General features: G+C 39.5%; 1 pseudogene; it reads left to right on the top strand.

Moving 5' to 3' along the window:
* Positions 1 to 217: 217 nt before the first annotated feature.
* Positions 218 to 10,009, top strand: LOC138242809 (zinc finger protein 180-like; annotated as a pseudogene).
* Positions 10,010 to 10,509: the final 500 nt, after the last annotated feature.

Here is a 10,509-nt window from a genome sequence, read left to right as displayed (position 1 = left end):
CATAGGGAGATAAAAATCCAATTGAAAAAATCCACTTGAGAAGTTTTCGTTGGGGAAGATGGTTGTGGAAGGGCAAAAAAATCGCAGGTGATTCACTCCTCTTGACTAGGTGGCGCTAGGAAGTGCAGAGTTTATATCCGGCTGAAGAAACTCCTCTTTCTCAGCTCCGCTTCTCTATTGTTTTGAAGTTGCGGCCGCGCTAACGAATGACGTCATTATACTACGCGACCCTGCATGTACTTCAACTACGTGTGGGTGACTGAATAATTTTCTTTAGATAACGAAAGTTGTTGTTTTTCTTTAAAATAACTTCAGGTTCTGAATACGTAACGTCTTGTCGACTGTGTTTATGCTTGAACAGAGCACAGCCCTGACAACAGGATCTGTGAAGAATAAAAAATAAGTTGTTCTGTTTAAACTTCGGAAGTCAGTCTTTGTTTCTGACCGACTCTGAAGAAGGATGGCGGAGTGCTTGTTAAATCTGCAAACCCAGCTTGACTCTTTCATGCACGTTTTGCTCAAATCGATCGTGTATGAAGTGTCAGAAGTTTTTGGAAACAGGATGTCTGACTCCGAGAACGAGTTTCAAGACAAACTCCGCAATATCTCCCAGATCCTGGTGAGACGGGCCGTGTTTAAAATCACACAGTGTGTGGAGGACAGTGTCGGGAGTGAAATGGCGCAACTGAAGAAGGAAAACGAGAGCTTGAAGTGGAGATTGAAGCTGTGGGAGAAGGAGTCGGGAGCAGAAGGATATCAGGGACCGACAGATCATGTTGGATACACGCTTCCCTGTGAAGTGACTGCAGGAATAAAAGAAGAAATGGACACGAAACTAGAGCTGTCAGGTCAGTGTGGTGACTTGTATGTAGTCGGGATCTGTGCGAGTTTAAAAACAGTGTCTTTAACTTCCTCACTGGTGAGAGTATAGTGGAGAGATGCAGAGTGAAGTGGGAAAGACTTGTGTGTTGTAGCAACGGGATTCTTTACTGGAAACTAAACTGTTTTGTCTGGTTACGGTAATAAACACCTCGTTCAGATTCAGCAATTGTTTCACTGAATCAGTGAATAAATACAACGTCATTAGGAAAGAAAACGTATAGATATTGATTTTACGTCGTATTGGCTTTTTATATATTTACTGATGAATGTGTATATAACAATAATTTTAATCGGTTTAAGTATTTCAGTCCTCCGGTCCTCCTCTTCTCAATGCAGTCTTAATCTTAATGTACTGTAGTGTCCAGTCGGTCAGTGAGTCTGCATTAACCCCTCTCTCTCAGTGCTGTGTTATTGTACTACAGTGTCCAGTCATTGTGTCTGTATTAACTCCTCTCTCTCTCAGTGCAATGTAAGTGTACTTTAGTGTCCAGTCAGTGTGTCTCTATTAACCTCTCAGTGTCAGTGCAGTGTTAAATGTAGTGTGCAGCGTTATGTGTAATGTTGTTGTGATATTATTCCAGTAGACTCGCATTTTATACAGCAGTTTTGGTCCTGACAAAGCCTGTATATCCAAAATTGCATATAATCAGAACACCATCCTTAAATGGAGCGGAGGGGCGGAGCAGTGGCTCTGTGGCTAAGGATCTGCGCCTGTGGCTGGAAGGTCGCAGGTTCAAATCCTGCGGCTGGCAGAGGAATCCTACTCCATTGGGCCCCTGAGTAAGGCCCTTAACCCTAACTGCTCCAGAGGTGCTATACAATGGCTGACCCTGCGTTCTGACCCCAAGCCTCTCTCCCTATCTGCTTGTCTCATGGAGAACAAGCTAGTGTATGTGAAAAGATAAATTCCTAATGCAAGAAATTGTATAGGGCTAATAAAGTAATCTTATCTTATCTTAAACAACTCATCTGTCACTGTACTAGCATGTCCATGTATATAGTGTAAATTACAATAAAAACAGTGATACAATTTAACTTTTCTTGTCTTGCTTTTTTTCCCTCTTTGTACTTATATTGATGTTCATGCTGCATGATAACTAGTGACTAGTTCCCAAAGAGCAGCTCAGCTGCGTGCTGTTAAGACTTGAATTTTTGGGGATTCCCACATCTTTATTTATAGTATTTGATTTTTTTTTCACAGCTGACTGGCTATACATGAATTTGTGTAAAAATACGTAACGTAAAATATGAGTCTGCTGTATTTTAAATCCTTTTTCAAGTTATGTGTTCAGAGATGAAGTGTGTTTGAATCTGTGATGTATATCAAGTTCTGAAAATGAGTTTTGAAAAGTTAATTTACTTACTACTGTTGTGTCATACAAATGACAAAGTTCAGGTGTCAGTGAAGCAGAAGTCTCTTTATTTCATATGCATATGGAAGTCTGGCTTCCAACCACCGGACTTAAAAATAAGTAGCTAAAGATGTTATTTTATACCTTTAAACAAACAAGTTACTATGACGCATTCTAAACAAATGATAAGACAGCAACACATGCCGATTAATTATATCTAAGTTGCAGACTAGACAACAGTTAGTTCTTTTCACATTCTGGGCGTACAGCCAGCTTACCAAATACATGCCCTTTACCTTACTGACCAAGAACAGGCAGCATCTTTAAATATTTGGGCACAAAGCTAACTTCAAGACACTAGACTGCATAGTTTGCAAAATACAAAAAAATACAAAAACAAAAAAATGATATTATCATCTCACTTCCCAGGTCTCTCCCTTATCTCTTCACTGCTAAATAACGTCTTTGCTATCTGAAATTTAAATTTTAAGCTAGTACTTTTTGTGTGGATATTACTTCCTTTTGAGCACTACTTGAAGCTCGTGTTAAAACTCAGGGCTCAATACTTGACCCTTTACTTTTCAGCATTTACATGTGTCCACTTGGTCAGCTTTTAAGGTCACATGGCCTCAACTGTCATTTCTATGCTGATGATTTTCACCTAGACGTCCATACCAAACCTGACAGTGATGTGGCTTTCTCTATTTTATCGAATTGCATCTCCGACAGAAAAAAACCTATGTGACTCAGAATTTCCTTCATCTTAACTGTGACAAGACTAGAGTCATGCTTATTGGCACCACCCACAAACTTTGTAAAACCAATGCTCTAGACCTATCCGTAGATAGTTCTGTACTTGAGCTTCAGTCTAAATTGAAAACCCGAAGATATTTAACTCAGACCTGACATTGGACCCATATGTGCAGCATATTGTCAAAGCATCTTCCTTTCACATACTATACAGCCACCTTTGAAGGTTTTATATACAGATGCAGCCATTCAAAACGCGTGAGGTACACCATGGTACAACATGGTGGGCGTGTTGCATCAAAACACGGTATGATGCAGTGTAACATGTCATATGACGTCATATCGGAAAGTATCCGGAATCACCTTGTAAAACTGCCAGGAGGAGCTATTAAAGGTTAACTCTCATGTACAGCATTTGAGCTTTTAAATTTAAACTGTGTATTACAGCATGTTAATCATCAGTCATTAAAAAGTTAGTATATTTTTTGAATGCAAGATTGTTCAGTTGGGCAAAAGTACACAACACAACCTTTATCATAAATATTTTAATTATGCAGAAATATTTTATGCATCAAAGCCTTTACCGAAGATATCACTAATAGTATTAATGAATGACCTTGGATAAGCTGTAAACTCAAAGTATTACGCTGGTCCACATTATTTGTAACCGTCATTTTAAATGAAAATACTTTTAATTTTTCATCGACAAAAAGTAACACCACAGCATTTCGTTGATCTAACTAACAAGAATGGGACATTAGCTTGACAATATGATAAAGGAATAAATGACTTTTTTGGTTTATTTCTTTAACACATTTATTTGAACATTTCCATCGATTGTACAAGCACTGAAAAACTGCCAAATCCCTAGTTCGTCGGGCATTTTCTTTTACTATAACAGACATAAAAACTCCCTTGCTTTTAACAGAGCGTTTCATAATTTCTAACAACGAAAATGATTTAAACTGCGACACTTTTATATCAAGAGCTCAAAATATCACAAGGATCCTCAAGAGATCAACAAAGACAACAGAAAAAGATATGTGTATCAGATACTGTACATGAGAATCCAAGCTTTTTTTATCTACGCTAAGAAGTAGTCTTTAAAATTTCTTCATCACACAGTGAAGTCAAAATTCCGGGATGTGCGTATATTAGAAAATATAGGACTTCTTCGAATGTGTGTCAGGCAATCAGACTTTGGGACCAGAATTATCAGTTTTATTAAATGTCTTTTTGATACAATCAGACAAATGCAACATAAATTGTTATCTTTGTCTTTTAAGTATCTTAATAAACTATCAGCATAGCTTTCTCCCCGTTTAGATTTATTTTTCTTGGGATTTTGGGATCAAACGTGGGAAGATTAGATTGTAATCATTTTTATTTTTTAAATACATTTTAGGAAAGTGTAATCTATACTAAAAAGCTGTATTTATTTTAATGATTCCCTCTCGCACTCCAAAACATACTGGTAAGTTAATTGGCTTATGGGAAAACTGGCCCTGGTTATGTGTGTTTGTGTCTGTCTGTCCTGTGATGGACTTGCGCTATGTCCAGGGTGTATTCTGCCTTGTGTCCGTTGCTTACTGGGATAGGCTCCAAATCCTCTGTACTGGATAAAGAGATTAGAAAATGGATGGAAGTAAAGGCACTGTGTGGATGGAACTATACACAGTGTTAGAAACCCACTGTGAGATGGCAGCATCTCACTGAGGCTAAATTATTTTATAGGGCTGGCTTAAGGAAACAGCCTTTCCACCTCTCTTGCACATCAATAGCCATACCTAGTTAGTTATTTCAACAAATCTTAAGATGCTGGCTCTGTGGATCCGCATCAGCTATGTTTGTCCATTCCTTCAATTCATGTGCATCCAACACACAGTTCAATGCTAGCAACTACACAAAATCTAAAATACAATCCTCATTTCAGTATCTATGTAAACATACAGTCTGTTAACTTCATCATCTTCATCAAAAGTATGCCTAACCCCATCAGGTTGTGTTCTTGTTATCAGTGTATTCCTCAACTTTCCTCAAATTATCTTTTTCCTACCAACATCTCTAGTCTTATATCCTGCAATAACTCAGCCAACACTTAACCCCTCAAAAGCTGCATGTGTTAATTTCTTTAAATCACAAATATCATATGTAAATACTGGCCAAGTAATGCTCTGCATGGTGGAATAATAGTTTATTTTAAAGGGAACTAGAGAAACTAGGAACTAGAGAAATCAAGAAAGCCATTTCTTTCTAGAATTAATAAATGCACATCCTGTTCACTGGGGAAATTAAATCCACACTTTAATATGCATCTTTAATATGTTCAGAATTTGACAGCGAGAATCCTGATCGGGATGCATTACGCCTGTCCTTGCACTGGCTTCCTATCAGGTTTCGAGTCAACTTCAAAATCCTCATCCTCATTCAGTACCTATCTGGCTTATTATCTGTCTACTCCCCACCTTTGTCCGTCTGACTCTGGTCTTCTAGCTGTCCTCAAGAACATCTACATTCTGTGGGTGACAGGACCTTCTCTAGCTGCACCCCAGAGCTCTGGATTTGTATCCCCAGTGATATCAGTCACCTACCCTGAGTGCATTTAAATCTAACCTCAAAACCTTTTTCAGACGAATTAGTGTCTGTATCTGCTTCATTTTCTAATTGTGGTAGCACTTCTAACTGCTTGTCTTTCTTTTATGTATTTACTTTGTAATCTGTGGTCCTTATAACTGTTTTTACATCTACTGTATTGCTTTATTGCTTTGTCACTCTTCTCATTCGCTCTTTGCTAAATGACTTTTCATACTAATCTGATCAATCTAACTGCTTATTTTCTGTGCTTTCTCTATCCTGTTAGATTTACAATTATTCTGAAATTTTTCTTCTTGAAATGACTCATTTTTAAATACCTTTTTTCACTGTTAATATCTTGCAGCAACTATGCGACAAAATATACACTTAGCTCAACCTGACAGTTCATCCTGCTACCAACATTGAATAAAAAAATCTTTAGATTTCTATATTTGTCTTTATCTAGTGGTTTCATTAGTGACACAGGCTAAACTTTCTTGGAAAAATGTATTTTATGTGTTGCGAAAAACTGACTTGCTTTAACAAAATATATTTACAGATCCTTTCGCCTGGCAATCTACCTGAATGCCCAACTATCTGTGAAGCCCTCCATGAAACCATGTTTGCTATTAATTCATTTGGATCTCACTGACAGAATTGCTGTTTTTTATGCGTGCTAAGTTTCTGATTCCTCACTCTGTTTCATGTGTAGAGATGGATAAGACTTTATTGATCCCAAAGGGAAATGGACGTACATGTTCATGAACATGTTTGCATGTTCTTTTGTAATATACACTTTTTGTGATTTTTTTGTATATCTAAGCAAGTGTTCCTGCATCCCTCTTCTGCACTATGTATAGTCATGGCTTTTTTCTGTTTGCTTATTTCAAAGTAACACCTGCTCCATTTCTAAAACTTTTTGCTCTTGTGCATTTTTGTATTTTTTACACCTCTAGCACTTTAACGTCCTGAATTTATATTTGCCTTAATTTGTAGGACGAATTTTTGTTTTAGCCTTAAAAAGCTTCAGTTTTCACTATCTTTTGTTTCTTGTCCTTCAACTGTTATTATTGATCATCGAAGTATTGTACTTGACATGACTTGATTCACCCTTTCCTGAACATCTGTGAGTGGCAGAGATAGTGCTGTCTCTGGTGCGATCTTTTGCAGCTGACATTTCACTGTTTTAAACGAATAAGAAATTAGATTGCTCATAAATCACTTATTCTAAATAAACACAGTGTAATTGCTCTCTGAAAATGTTTGATTTGGAGACCTTGATCGAAACTGATTTTAGATGTCAGAAAGGATTTATTTTCTCTGTGTATTTCTGTGTGCGTATTTCCTACATTGCTTTGTCGAGATTTTAACTTTATATTTAGGCTCAGATTTCAACTATAAATCTCACACTAATTACTAGCGGTAAATACTGATGTTTTGCTCCCTCTTACCACAAAAATCTATATGTATTGTATCTGGGATGACCTAATTTTTGTACGTGTACCTACTGTGATTCGGAAACGGAACGGTTAAAGATGGCGACAAGTCAGGCACCCAGAGGGAGGGGGAGAGGGGGTGCGTCTTCCTGCCTCCATAACTAAAATGCCAAATAGGAGTGGCTTAAGCGATGTACACAGTCATGTAACTGACAGTTTGAGGTAGCCTATCGTATAGATTTCGCTTTGTTGCTGATAGATTAAGCTTTCGAAACTCAGCCCCAAATTCATGTGACTGATTTTTCACCCTGTTTCATTGGTTAAACGCAATGATCACATGCACCACCATGGTAACTTGCATGTGTAGTTTTTAATTCAGTTTGAATTATAACTGTACGTACTGTCTTCATATTTGGCAAGGGCTTTAAAGAGAGGGCGCGCGAAAAATATTCGATGCCGTCGTCCTGGAAGAATTTGACCTCAGAACGTTTGACTAGCCTACTGTATGTTCCTAAATTAATATCATTTATGACCTTCTATCTATATACCTTCTTCTGCTCCTCTTCTTTTTATGCTCAGCTACTAAAATTTCCCTTTAGCGGTAAAATTTCCTATAAATATTCAATACTAAGCGGATTAAAATGTGCACAGTAAAGAGATTAAATGATTAAATCTTTTCACTACCGACTAATGCACCATGAGTGCCCGTCGGTACCGTGCATTTTGAATGGCTGCATCTGTATAATAAAGTTTATTATTATTATTATTATTATTATTATTATTATTATAATAAAGGTCTTGTCTTCTTGTCCTGTGTTTTCAGGCTCAGAGGCCAGTGTTCTCCCTGATGCTGGGGAAAGGGCTCCTCTTGAACAGCAGCACAGTGAGGAGGAGGAGTGGAGCTCCAGTCTGATGTAGGAGACAGAGATCACTGCTGCAGAAGGGAAAGAGACACTCAGTGAGCAGCACACAGAGAGCAGACAGAGTGTGGAGGATCTGGACTCTGTGCCCATGATGAAGACGGAGCCTGAGAGTGGGACACCTGGACTCTTAGTATGTGATGCTTTTACAGAGAAGATTAATAATCAGGACACGAACAATATGTCACAAGGTTGTAATGAACTTTACTGTGTCTCTGTACAAGAGCTCAAAGAAGAACTGAGTGAGTTTAATCTTACAGATAAGGACATGGAGCCCCAGTTGATTGACCCCGCAGAGCTGAAGAAGGAGCCCCAGGTGATTCAGACTGCTGAGCTGCACACTGAAGGACACGATGGAGAAAACAAATCTCAGTTTCAGAACAGAGAGCAAAATCATTCCATGAAGGATTTGCAGAATAAGAAACCCCAGCATGATCAGACAATGAGGAAGAATCACTCAAAGCCTTGCTCAGATGGAGTGGACAAACTGCCATTACAACACAGGGATGAGCAGCCTTTTTGTCAGTCTAGAATTTCAAAAAACCTTCGCTCAGGAGAGAAATCTTTCACTTGCCGTCAGTGTGGGAAGAGTTTTAGTCAGTCACACAACTTAAAAAGACACCAGAGTATTCACACAGGAGAGAGACCATTCAGCTGCAATCAGTGTGGGAAGAGTTTTAGAGACTCAAGTGCCTTAATAGTCCACCAGCGCATTCACACAGGAGAGAGACCATTCAGCTGCAGTCAGTGTGGGAAGAGTTTTAGTCAGTCAAGAACCTTAATAGTCCACCAGGGCATTCACACAGGAGATAAATTATTCAGCTGCTGTCAGTGAGGGAAGCGTTTTAGTCAGTCACACTACTTAAAAAGACACCAGCGTATTCACACAGGAGAGAGACCATTCAGTTGCAGTCAGTGTGGGAAGAGTTTTAGAGTCTCAAGTGCCTTATTAGCCCACAATCGCACTCACACTGGAGAGAGACTGTTCAGCTGCAGTCAGTGTGGGAAGAGTTTTAGTAAATCAAGTAACTTAAGAGCCCACCAGCGCACTCACACAGGAGAGAAACCATTCAGCTGCAGTCAGTGTGGGAAGAGTTTTAGTCAATCACATGACTTAAAAAGGCACCAGCTTGTTCACACAGGAGAGAGACCGTTCAGCTGCAGTCAGTGTGGGAAATGTTTTAGTCTTTCAAGTAACTTAAGAGCCCATCAGCGCATTCACACAGGAGAGAGGCAATAGAAAACACTAGGGAGGAGATCACACACCTATCTACATCAGTGGAACTGCAGTGGAGAGGGTCAGCAGTTTCAAGATCCTGGGAGTTAACATCTCAGAGGACTTAACCTGGACCCACCACACTAAAACCATGGTCAAAACAGCACGGCAGTGCCTATTCTTTCTCCGTAGGCTAAAGAGGTTTGGCATGCCATCACATATCCAGGCCAACGTCTACAGGTGCACTATTGAGAGCATCCTGACTGGTTGCATCACTGCCTGGTATGGGAACTGCTCCGCCCGGGATCGCAAAGTACTGCAGAGGGTGGTGAAGTCAGCACAGCTCATCACCGGCTGTGAGCTACAAAACATCCAGGATATCTACTCAGCTAGATGTCTGAAGAAGGCCAGGTCCGTTCTCAAGGACCGCAGTCATCGCAGTCACAAACTATTTTCCCTCCTACCATCCGGTTAACGGTACCAAAGTATTCGGTCCAAGTCCAACAGACTACGGAACAGCTTCTACCTCCAGGCAATCAGACTGCTAAATAGCCAACCTCCAGCTCCTTTAGCAAATCACCTGTAATGGCTACATGGACACACAGTTTTCACTGTATTCAGCATAACTGCACTACTTGTATATATTGCATACACCATGGACACATAGCAGCTCTACTCATATTGAGTTTTATTAAATTTCTATTACATCTGTTATTATGTAACCTTATTTTCATAATCTCAATTTTGTGATTTTTGTGTTTTTGTGATTTCTGTGATTCTTGTGATTTTTGTGAGCTTGCAGAAAAGACATTTCATTGCCAGCAACTACTGCTGCATGCTCTGTTGTTGTGCATTTGATAAATAAACTTTGAAAATAAATTGTTGCAGTCAGCGTGGGAAGAGTTTTAGTGACTGAATCACCTTAAGACACCACCAGCGCATAAGATAAGATCACTTTCTCACCTTAGGATTTTGTCTTCTCACAACACTCTCACTATGAGGCCCACAGATAGGAAGAGAAGCTAGGGGTCAGCATCTCTGGTGTAGTTGTGGTTAAGGGCCTTGCTCAGGGGCCCACCAGCATAGGATTTCTCTGCCAGCTGTGGGATTTGAACCAGCAACTTTCCACCCACAGATATACATCCTTAGCTACAGAGCCACTGCACCTAATCACACCAGAGAGGGACCTTCCAGCTGCAGTCAGTGTGGAAAGGGTTTTATCCAGTCAGGTGACTTAAAAATACACCGCTTTAGTCACCACTTTAGTTTTTGATTTAATCATAGTCTTAGTCAAGTCAACTGAAATGTCTATTAGTTGAAGTAGGTAACTGCGTCAGCATGTGACATCTGTTAAAGGTTCCTCAGCTGACACTTTGCGT

The sequence above is a fragment of the Lepisosteus oculatus genome, chromosome 14, assembly GCF_040954835.1.
Source record: "Lepisosteus oculatus isolate fLepOcu1 chromosome 14, fLepOcu1.hap2, whole genome shotgun sequence".
In the NCBI taxonomy this organism is placed as follows: Eukaryota; Metazoa; Chordata; class Actinopteri; order Semionotiformes; family Lepisosteidae; genus Lepisosteus; species Lepisosteus oculatus.
This window is presented reverse-complemented; position numbering and strand designations above follow the sequence as displayed.